Source organism: Mchenga conophoros, linkage group LG19 (genome assembly GCF_057382185.1).
Source record: "Mchenga conophoros isolate Kocher_MC1m ecotype Shallow Benthic linkage group LG19, M_conophoros_male_GT1.1, whole genome shotgun sequence".
Lineage (NCBI taxonomy): Eukaryota > Metazoa > Chordata > Actinopteri > Cichliformes > Cichlidae > Mchenga > Mchenga conophoros.
Genome location: NC_140544.1, coordinates 17,812,661 through 17,823,022, shown reverse-complemented (window position 1 = coordinate 17,823,022; position 10,362 = coordinate 17,812,661).

The window sequence follows — 10,362 nt, the reverse complement described above, 5'->3', positions numbered from 1 at the left end:
TTAATAACTGGTCCCAAATCAATTACAAGTCATGAATTAGCCCGCTTAAATGATGAGACCAGCTAATTTATCAACACTAACACAGCATTGTAAATCTGAATATTTCTATTTTAAAATCTACAACATTATGAGTAACTAAAACTTTAATAAGTTTACTCAGAAACTTTTCCTTTTGGCTTGTCAGAGTAAAAGTTTGATGTACCAGATGTAACATCTGCTACATCTTTTTCCAAAACAGCAGCCAAGGGCTGTGAGTGAGCTAAGGGGTAAATTGAGTTAGCAGTTCACCTTATCCCACCATAAGCCACTGAAATTGAATTAAATCTCGGAAATATAAACTGGTATTTTAATGTAATATCACATAATTGGCTTGGTTTTAGTAATTTATTTTAGTTTACTGGGTTTATTTGATTGGGACAGAGCACACATACACCAAACTCCTCCTGTCATGAGAAGCAGAAGATGCTTTGAACCAGATTATAATCATAAATACATTTCCACCTGTAGTCCTTAATAGCCTGACAAGTTAGATATGACAGAAAAGCTATTGTGTTAAGAAACTAAACAATAAAAGACTGGGGTTCATTGTCCCTTTATACAGTCATTGGTTTGAATCTTTGTCTACTAAAGCTGTGTGACTAAGAATCAGCTGCTTTTTTTTTTTTTTTTGCAGGTTGTAGGCCCTTGTCTGTATTTTTTCCAGCCCTTGTAAGTTTATAAATCTAAGTGATAGACACACTAAAGTCTCAGGGTAATACAGTGCAATACACCAGTGATCAGCTATAATCCTTAACTTTACTAAAGGATTTATGCAGCACATTAGGTTCTTTCAGCGTGTTTCCTTTTCTGCTTTTTTAACTTTACTGAAGACATAGAGCATAATTTCAGTGAGGATCTTGTCAGGTCAAAGGTCAAAGCTGCCACTTCCCTTCCTGGAAGCTTGTGGTCAACATAAGCAGCTGTTACCGGCAGTGTTGAAAGCTGCTCCATTTCTTTCTTTCCCATCCCTTTCTTTAAAAAGCACTGGGCAACGTGCCAGTGTACTTTTTGCGTCTTCATTTGCACTCTCTCACATCCACAGCACGCTCGCACACTAACGCCCGGTGGAGTGCATGAACACATGAGTACACACATACAAAGCAAGCCCCCGAGGGGTGCCCAAAAGTTTCCGGTCCGGAAGGCCGGACACAGAAACTCAGGAAACAATTGGGTGTCAGAGAGGTCCATGGAGTATTCGCTCCCTCCTGAAGTGTCGTTGCTGTTTTCCAGGCAGCAGAAACAACTCTCCATCTGGTTCCCCGTCTTCCTTTGTTGACAGGAGAGCGTGCTGGCATCATTCTGTCTCAGGATGAATGTGCTACTGATACACAATGGAAGATGGCATTTATGTATTTATACATGCTATTAGCCACCGCTTTGAGCTTTTGGCTTTTGTTTTGCAGGTTCTAGACAAACATGTGTAACGTCATAGGTGCCATTCAGACTTTTGTTGTGTTATTAAAATAAAACAAAATAACTAATTTTTTTTAATGGCATGTTAAGTTGTTCTCTACCACATTTTGGGTTGGAACAATGTGTAAAAAGTAAATAGAGGTAAAAAAAACAAACAAACAAAGTTTTTTTTTATCACTTTGTCATTAAAATTCCACATTTGATTTAAAACAGTAAAAAGAGAATGTGTAAAAATCTGAAACTGACAGAGCTATAGTTTTATTAAATAATGTACACTCTTTGTTCTAGGTTTACTTGCTCATATGCTCATTGTTCTAAATGCAGTATGTAATTGCATGGCAGCAGCTCAGTGCATTCAGGCATTTAGACATGATTAGTCACATCTTCCTTCCTCATCTGCTTGACCTCCAGTTTCCTTCATGTTAGTTTTGTTATGCCTATTTCCCATGCTTTTTTTCAACTCAGTATTTTTGGTGTAATTACTTTTGGTCTTTTTTGTATTTGGCATCCTAGTCTGCCATATGATGGCCCAATTTAAACTACATCTTAACAGGAAGACGTCTAAAAACCATTGTCAGTGAGCATAGTCCAAAATTTAGATTCAAACTTTAGCGTGCAAAGGGAAAACAAAGACTAAAAAGAACATGAAATGCTATCAGCCACCTTCTCTGGAAACACGTCCCATGGATGCTGCAGAAAAGGGACCAGCTAGCTTGTTATCAGCATTGGTGAAGGTGTGGCGGGTGGTCATTAGTACACTTTTCATAGATAACTTGTACATCTGCGAAGGCACCATTAATGCTAACTGATGTGTACAGGTTTGTGGGGAGCATATGCTACAGATGTGTTTCAGCAAGACAATAATAAACTTAATAATAAAGGTTTTCATGCATTCTGCACAGTAAAAGACTCCAGGCCCATAAGAAACATTATACAAAGTAAGTAAGGACAAGGGAGGCACCAAACTGTCAAGCACCTGATATATCAAACGAGGTAAAAGTACAATACCAAGCCCCCACTTAAACAACTTGTTTTTTTTTCTATTTACCCCCCCCCCCCCACACACACACACACTATTCTGCTTAACTCCAAACCCGTTTTGTAACGAGGTTACCAAAGGTTTCAGTTTTCTGACAGAAAGAGCTTGCTAAGCAGTCTTTGACATTTCACAATCGTTTCACATGAAATCTGCAATGTTGAACAAAAACCTTTTAAGGAAACTCTGCAGGGTGCAGGTCCTTGCATAACCATATCACAACCATATAATTATATAAAGTAAAAAAGCTGTGCAGCTTTTAGGTGTTCTTGAGTCTCTTCATTTGAGTATTTAACCTGATCTTTTCTTTGTTTTCTGGTCTTTTGAAACAGCTTCAAATAACTGTCGCAGCAGTGCAAGGAAGGAAGCGCTTTTGAAATGAATAATAACATTTCAGCTTCAGTCTATGATATGCTGTCATTATATCTTAAATCACTCTATCTCGCTTGAATCTGCATTTTACAAAGCGGGTAAACTTTGTAAAAGGTGATAGGCTTCAGTGTGATTCTAAATGTTTTCCCAGAAGTCTTGCAGCTGCTGTCTTACTGTAATCTATTACACAAGCTAATAAGGAAGCTGTGCCAGAAGGTGCTTTGCTGATGGGATAGACAGAGGAGGCTTTGAAGCGTGGTTTAGGTCATTCTTGCATTATCGTACTCCCTAAACGAACAGCACAGAGCACACCCATGAAGAATGGAAAACATGCAGGTCATTTGATGTGCTAAACAAGGATAAAGTTCAAGTTTTACTGTAATATAGATATAATTATTTGAGTATTAGCAGTTAAACTTTATCTCATCATTGCTACTTTGTGGCTATCCATGGAGGACCGATACAGGTTTGATTTTCCACCACGCCCTCTACACCTAGAGAAAGGTGTTTGTGTTTTTAAATTCTCTTATAGTCTTGATTTGTTCCACTGTTTCATGTAGAAAGTAATTTTATGACATTATATAGAGATATTAACTTCAAATTGATACACATGATTTCTTTTTTCCATGATGTGATCAGAATATCTAAAATACCCGCTGAATATTTGATCCTGTTTTGTGCGTCTTTGTTCTTTATGAGCTTATAAAAAGCTGCAGGAATGTAGATTCAAAGGTCAGACTCTTTTATGACAGGTGAACTCTGAACTTTACAAGTTGAGATTCTAGGTGACAAGTGCCAATGTGCAACCCTTTTGCTTTATATTACTTCTAATTATAACATAAACTTTATAAACTTTGGACCATAAACCTTAGGGTATTTAGTGTGGCTCAGATTCAAGTTTCCAGATAGAGCCAGCACACTTGATGGAGGCATGTTCTATCTAAAGTGCAAACAAACCTCTCACCCTGATCTAATCTGACTCCAAAAATCCCCTAACCATATAAAATCTTCATGGCTGACATTGTGATAAAATGTGTGAAGCGTAAGCACCATGAAACCAAAGACACGAGACCCTCTGATCCTCCTTCACCTGTCCTTTTTCTAACCCGGTCACTTTTTGTTACTCCCCCCTCACCGCCTAGACCCCTCAGGGGAACGTAACAGTTATCGCCCCATGAGCATGACGGCACACACAGCCACCAAACAAGCTGCTCCCTTTTGAGCCGAGTGCCAGACAACACTGACTCTTTGAGTCCGATCACAAAGACCAACTGAGACTTGTCTCAGACCAAATGCCAAGTATCCCGAAGGCATCTTGCACATTGCAGTTACTCTTATGATGAAGAGAAAAGCCTTGAATACACTCTTTGCACACATTTGTACTGTGATGTTCAACACGTGCTGCCTCTCCACAACTGCCTGGTATTCCTGGCTCTAATAATAAAACCATGAAATAATTGCTCACGTACATGCAGTACGATTGAGGCTCTTTTAGCTGCACATTCAGATGGTAAATAGACAGTATTTCAGACTATATTTTTTTCAGACTTGCAGACAAAGTGCTGTTTTTCTGATCGTAGCTTTTAAAAACCTTCCAATTCAATTTTGTTTTTGTAGCAATAATTCATAAGAGTTGCTTTCAGGTAAGAGGATCAGATCAGTCAATCAATCCACTTTGAACAGCAGTTGGTGACAGTGGGATGAAGAACTCCCATTTAACAGAAAGAGATCTCCAGCAGAGGCAGACTTGTGAAGGGCCAGCCATCTATAACAACTGATTGGAGGGTGAGGGCAAAGAAAAGAGAACAAATGGATCATTGAATAAATGACATTAATTGATTTTCTTAATGAATATGTCTAAACACAGGAGGAGTGATGATGTTTCTCCATTTCACAGCTTTATTTGCAAGTGTTAAACGATGCCTATTTTAGAATGGAATCACAACTGGAGGATAGCCGGGTAACAAACTGTAGGTAAAAATGAGGCCTTTCATATGACAGAACCTGTTTTAACCAGCAGCCCATCTCATATGGTGATGTGACCCTTGAAATGCACTTTTTGAATCTTCCTTCAGTGCATATCAGAAACTGGATCGAACATCCAGAGCACCAAAGCTTGTTTCTGTTACTCCATCTCACAGCCATTATACATCATTGCTGTTTAATGTTTATGTTATAGCCCATTATTTTGATGCTTCGATTTATGGTGACGATTGGAGTGAGTGTAAGACTTTTTTTCTCCCTGATTTTTAAAGCGATTGAAATCTTTTTTTTCTGTCCTGACCTTTTTCATATGGATAAATCATGTACTTATTAACTTATAAAGGACTAGATCTCTAGAAGTGGTAAACTTTTACCTACTCTTGTTTGGGTATAGTAGCTATATAATATGTAAAAGTTTAGATTTGAGATATTTAATAGTTTGTTACATATGGCACAGGGAGTGTAAGCATTTACGCAGATGGTACTTATATTCCCCTTTGTTTTAATTTGACTTTGAATTTGTTTTCTTGATATGAAAGTATCCACAGAATAAACCAAGATAAAACAAGAATCTAAGGCTCAAAAATACTCAAAGTTTGAATGAAAAAGTGGAACATTTCAAGCCACCCCCGTATACTTCTGTGAGTTAGATATGCAAGAGTTATTGCATAGAAAATGTGCTTATTTAGAGGTGGCAACATTTGTTTTAAGACTTTGTTGATTTTAATTGAACTGACCACTTAAGAAATTGATTCAAAAAACTCAGACTGAGTCGTTTTGACGAAGTTGCAGAGTGATGATTTAAGTTTTGCTTCAACCGCACTGTAATAGGAGACGTTTGTGTTTCTGCCACGCTCAGCACGTTTTCATGCTGAGCTCTCCTTTTAGTTCGGTTCAGTGAGAATCATCAGTGCTCAGCATCGGCTCATATTCAAAGTGTGAGCACTTTCGGATCTTTAAATTGTGTTTCGGCTCCGCTACCCAAACGACAGATACGGGAAATCTGTCACAGCTCATGCAGTAACTCTACAGTGTAGCAGATATGTATGAATAATAATCTGTTCTCACGTTAATAGTTTATCTAAGTGTTTGAACGATGAGTATTATTTCAGTGATTTCATTAACTATGTAATTACACTTGGTGCCACTTGCAACATTTTCTCCCATCAAGTGAGAAAGACAGGTGTTACGACCCCTCCCTTGTCTGTGAAGTATAGGGGGCACACTGGCTGGCCACAAAACAGGAGAAACAAACTACGTCCCACAAATTTGCCACCTTAATCTTCAATAACAACTGAAGCTAGACAGGACTAACGCAACACTTCCCAGCACTTAATGGTTAAAAGAGAGGGCGAAGCACTTGTTGCTAGAGCTATATGTACTTTTCCACAAATGATCTTGATGCTGCTCTGCTGTGGCAAACGGGTGTGGTAACCTGGAACAGAGAGGGAGGGAGGGAGAGCAGCTCTCTTCTAAGAAGAGGCTAAAAGGTCAGTGGACATAACAACAGTTAAGAAACTCATTATTCTCACTTCTGAGTAAAACCCCCTGTTATAACCTCTGAGATGGTGGATTTGAACCCATGACCTTGTTAATATGATGCAACAGTTCTAACCACTGCTCCACTATTGCTCAGTGTCAGTGTGCTGTTTTATTAATTTCCCCCAACTACATGATGTTCATCTTACACCATTTTCACACACCTTCAAACGGAGACGCAACAAAAGAAAAAGAAAAAAAGTTTTAAATAGAGATTAAAAATATCAGCCGCTGTCCGTTTTAAGCCTTTTCTACAACTTTTTGGAGGCTCTCTGAGCAGATTTCTTGTAAGTGGAAGACGATCATAGTTTCTGTGGGCGACTGTGCCAACAAAAACTGGTTGTCAAGCAAACATTAACCTTATGTTCTTTTAGCAGATCAGGAGATGTCAGCAGCCTGGCTCCACCCTTATGAATAAACTGAGTGTCATTATCATAGCTGCTTTTATTGCTTTTAGCTGCTGTGTCTGTGTTTACTTGTTGTCTGCCAGCATGACCATGACCCTGTACAGACTGAATTAGTGTTTCCAAAAAAAGGGGGGAAATAACACAGTATTTTTAATACTGTAAATGTAACTTGAAGCGTTACGTTCTTATAATAAAGGACAGACTGTAGAAGATGAAATGAAAGTATCATTAAACCTTTGAAGGATACTTAAGATGCATTCCAATATGGATTCAGTTTAAAAGGAAGTCATTCTGCTCATTTCCAGAGTAGCTTTGCAAGATTCAATCAGACCAGGAGTGACATGTTTAGCCGCATGTTCTCCTTAAATTGCTGGCTGTCTGAGTGGTGTCCCAGAAACGATGTGGGCTTCATAGATAATTGGCAAACCTTCTGGAGGAAACCTGGTCTTGTTAGGAGAGACGGCATCCATCCCACTTTGGATGGAGCAGCTCTCATTTCTAGAAATATGGACAAATTTATTAAACCCCCCAAAATATGACTATCCAGAGTTGGGACCAGGAAGCAGAGTTGCAGTCTTACACGCTTCTCTGCAGCTTCTCTCCCCCAAAAACCCATCTCCATAGAGACTGTGTCAGCTTCCAAAAAGACAAAAAACAAACTAAAAACCAGCAACAAACAACTTAAACATAAACAATCACAAAGAAAGAACAATACAGTATCCACATCTGAACCAAAGAGTAAAACAGTGAAATGTGGATTATTAAATATTAGGTCTCTCTCCTCCAAGTCTCTGTTAGTACATGACTTAATAATTGATCAACAAATTGATTTACTCTGCCTTACAGAAACCTGGTTGCAGCAGGATGATTATGTTAGTTTAAATGAATCAACACCCCCGAGTCATTCTAACTACCAGAAATCTCGAAGCACAGGCCGAGGGGGCGGTGTGGCAGCAATTTTTCACACCAGCCTATTAATTAATGAAAGACCAAGACAGACTTTTAATTCATTTGAAAGCCTGATGCTTAACATTGTCCACCCCAGCTGTGAAACTCAGAAACCAGTCTTACTTGTTATCATCTATCGTCCACCCGGGCCTTACACAGAGTTTCTGTCTGATTTCTCAGACTTTATATCTAATTTAGTTCTGAGCTCAGATAAAATAATTATTGTGGGTGATTTTAACATCCATGTAGATGCTAAAAATGACAGCCTCAACATGGCATTTAATCTGTTATTAGACTCAATTGGTTTCTCTCAAAATGTAAAAGAACCCACCCACCACTTTAATCACACTCTAGATCTTGTTTTAACATATGGCATCGAACCTGAACATTTAACAGTGTTTCCTGAAAACCCTCTCCTGTCTGATCATTTCCTGATAACATTTACTTTTACAATAATTGATTACACAGCGGTGAAGAGTAGACTTTATCAAAGTAGATGTCTTTCTGAAAGCACTGTAACTAAGTTTAAGAATATAATCCACCCACTGTTATCATCTCCAATGCCCTGTACCAACACAGAGCAAAGCAGCTATCTGAACGCTACCCCAACAGAGGTCGATTATCTTGTTAATAATTTCACCTCCTCACTACGTACGACTCTGGATACTGTAGCTCCTGTGAAAACTAAGGTCTCTAATCAGAAGTACCTGACTCCGTGGTATAATTCTGAAACACGTACCCTAAAGCAGATGACTCGTAATCTGGAGAGGAAATGGCGTGTCACAAATCTAGAGGATCATCATTTAGCCTGGAGAAATAGTTTGCTGCTTTATAAGAAAGCCCTCCGCAAAGCCAGAACATCTTACTATTCATCACTGATTGAAGAAAATAAGAACAACCCTAGGTTTCTCTTCAGCACTGTAGCCAGGCTGACAAAAAGTCAGAGCTCTTTTGAGCCAACCATCCCTTTAACGTTAACTAGTAATGACTTCATGAACTTCTTCACAAATAAAATTTTTATCATTAGAGAAAAAATTACCAATAATCATCCCACAGATGTAATATTATCTACAGCTACTCTTAGTACCATTGATATTAAGTTAGACTCTTTTTCTCCAATTGATCTTTCTGAGTTAACTTCAATAATTACTTCCTCCAAACCATCAACGTGTCTTTTAGACCCCATTCCTACAAAACTGCTCAAAGAAGTCCTGCCATTAATTAATTCTTCGATCTTAAATATGATCAACCTATCTCTAATAATCGGCTATGTACCACAGGCCTTCAAGCTGGCTGTAGTTAAACCTTTACTCAAAAAGCCATCTCTAGACCCAGCAGTCTTAGCTAATTATAGGCCAATCTCCAACCTTCCTTTCATATCAAAAATCCTTGAAAGAGTAGTTGTCAAACAGCTAACAGATCATCTGCAGAGGAATGGTTTATTTGAAGAGTTTCAGTCAGGTTTCAGAGCTCAGCACAGCACAGAAACAGCTTTAGTGAAGGTTACAAATGATCTTCTTATGGCCTCTGACAGTGGACTCATCTCTGTGCTTGTCCTGCTAGACCTCAGTGCAGCGTTCGATACTGTTGATCATAATATCCTATTAGAGCGATTAGAACATGCTGTAGGTATTACAAGTACTGCGCTGCAGTGGTTTGTATCATATCTATCTAATAGACTCCAATTCGTGCATGTAAATGGAGAGTCCTCTTCACACACTGAGGTTAATTATGGAGTTCCACAGGGTTCAGTGCTAGGACCAATTCTGTTTACATTATACATGCTTCCCTTAGGCAGTATCATTAGAAGACATAGCATACATTTTCACTGCTATGCAGATGACACCCAGCTCTATCTGTCCATGAAGCCAGATAACACACACCAATTAGTTAAACTGCAGGAATGTCTTAAAGACATAAAGACCTGGATTGCTGCTAACTTTCTGCTTCTTAATTCAGATAAAACTGAGGTTATTGTACTCGGCCCTGAAAATCTTAGAAATATGGTATCTAATCAGATTCTTACTCTGGATGGCATTACCTTGGCCTCCAGTAACGCGGTGAGGAACCTTGGAGTCATTTTTGACCAGGACATGTCCTTCAACGCACATATTAAACAAATATGTAAGACTGCTTTCTTCCATTTGCGCAACATCTCTAAAATTAGAAATATCCTGTCTCAGAGTGACGCTGAAAAACTAGTTCATGCATTTATTACTTCCAGGCTGGACTACTGTAATTCATTATTATCAGGATGTCCAAAAAACTCACTGAAAAGCCTTCAGCTAATCCAAAATGCTGCAGCAAGAGTCCTGACAGGGACTAGAAAGAGAGAGCATATTTCTCCTGTTTTGGCTTCCCTTCATTGGCTTCCTGTTAAATCCAGAATTGAATTCAAAATCCTGCTCCTCACATACAAGGTCTTAAATAATCAGGCCCCATCTTATCTTAATGACCTTGTAGTACCATATCACCCTATTAGAGCGCTCCGCTCTCGCTCTGCAGGCCTACTTGTTGTTCCTAGAGTATTTAAAAGTAGAATGGGAGGGAGAGCCTTCAGTTTTCAGGCCCCTCTTCTGTGGAACCAGCTTCCAGTTTGGATTCGGGAGACAGACACTATCTCTA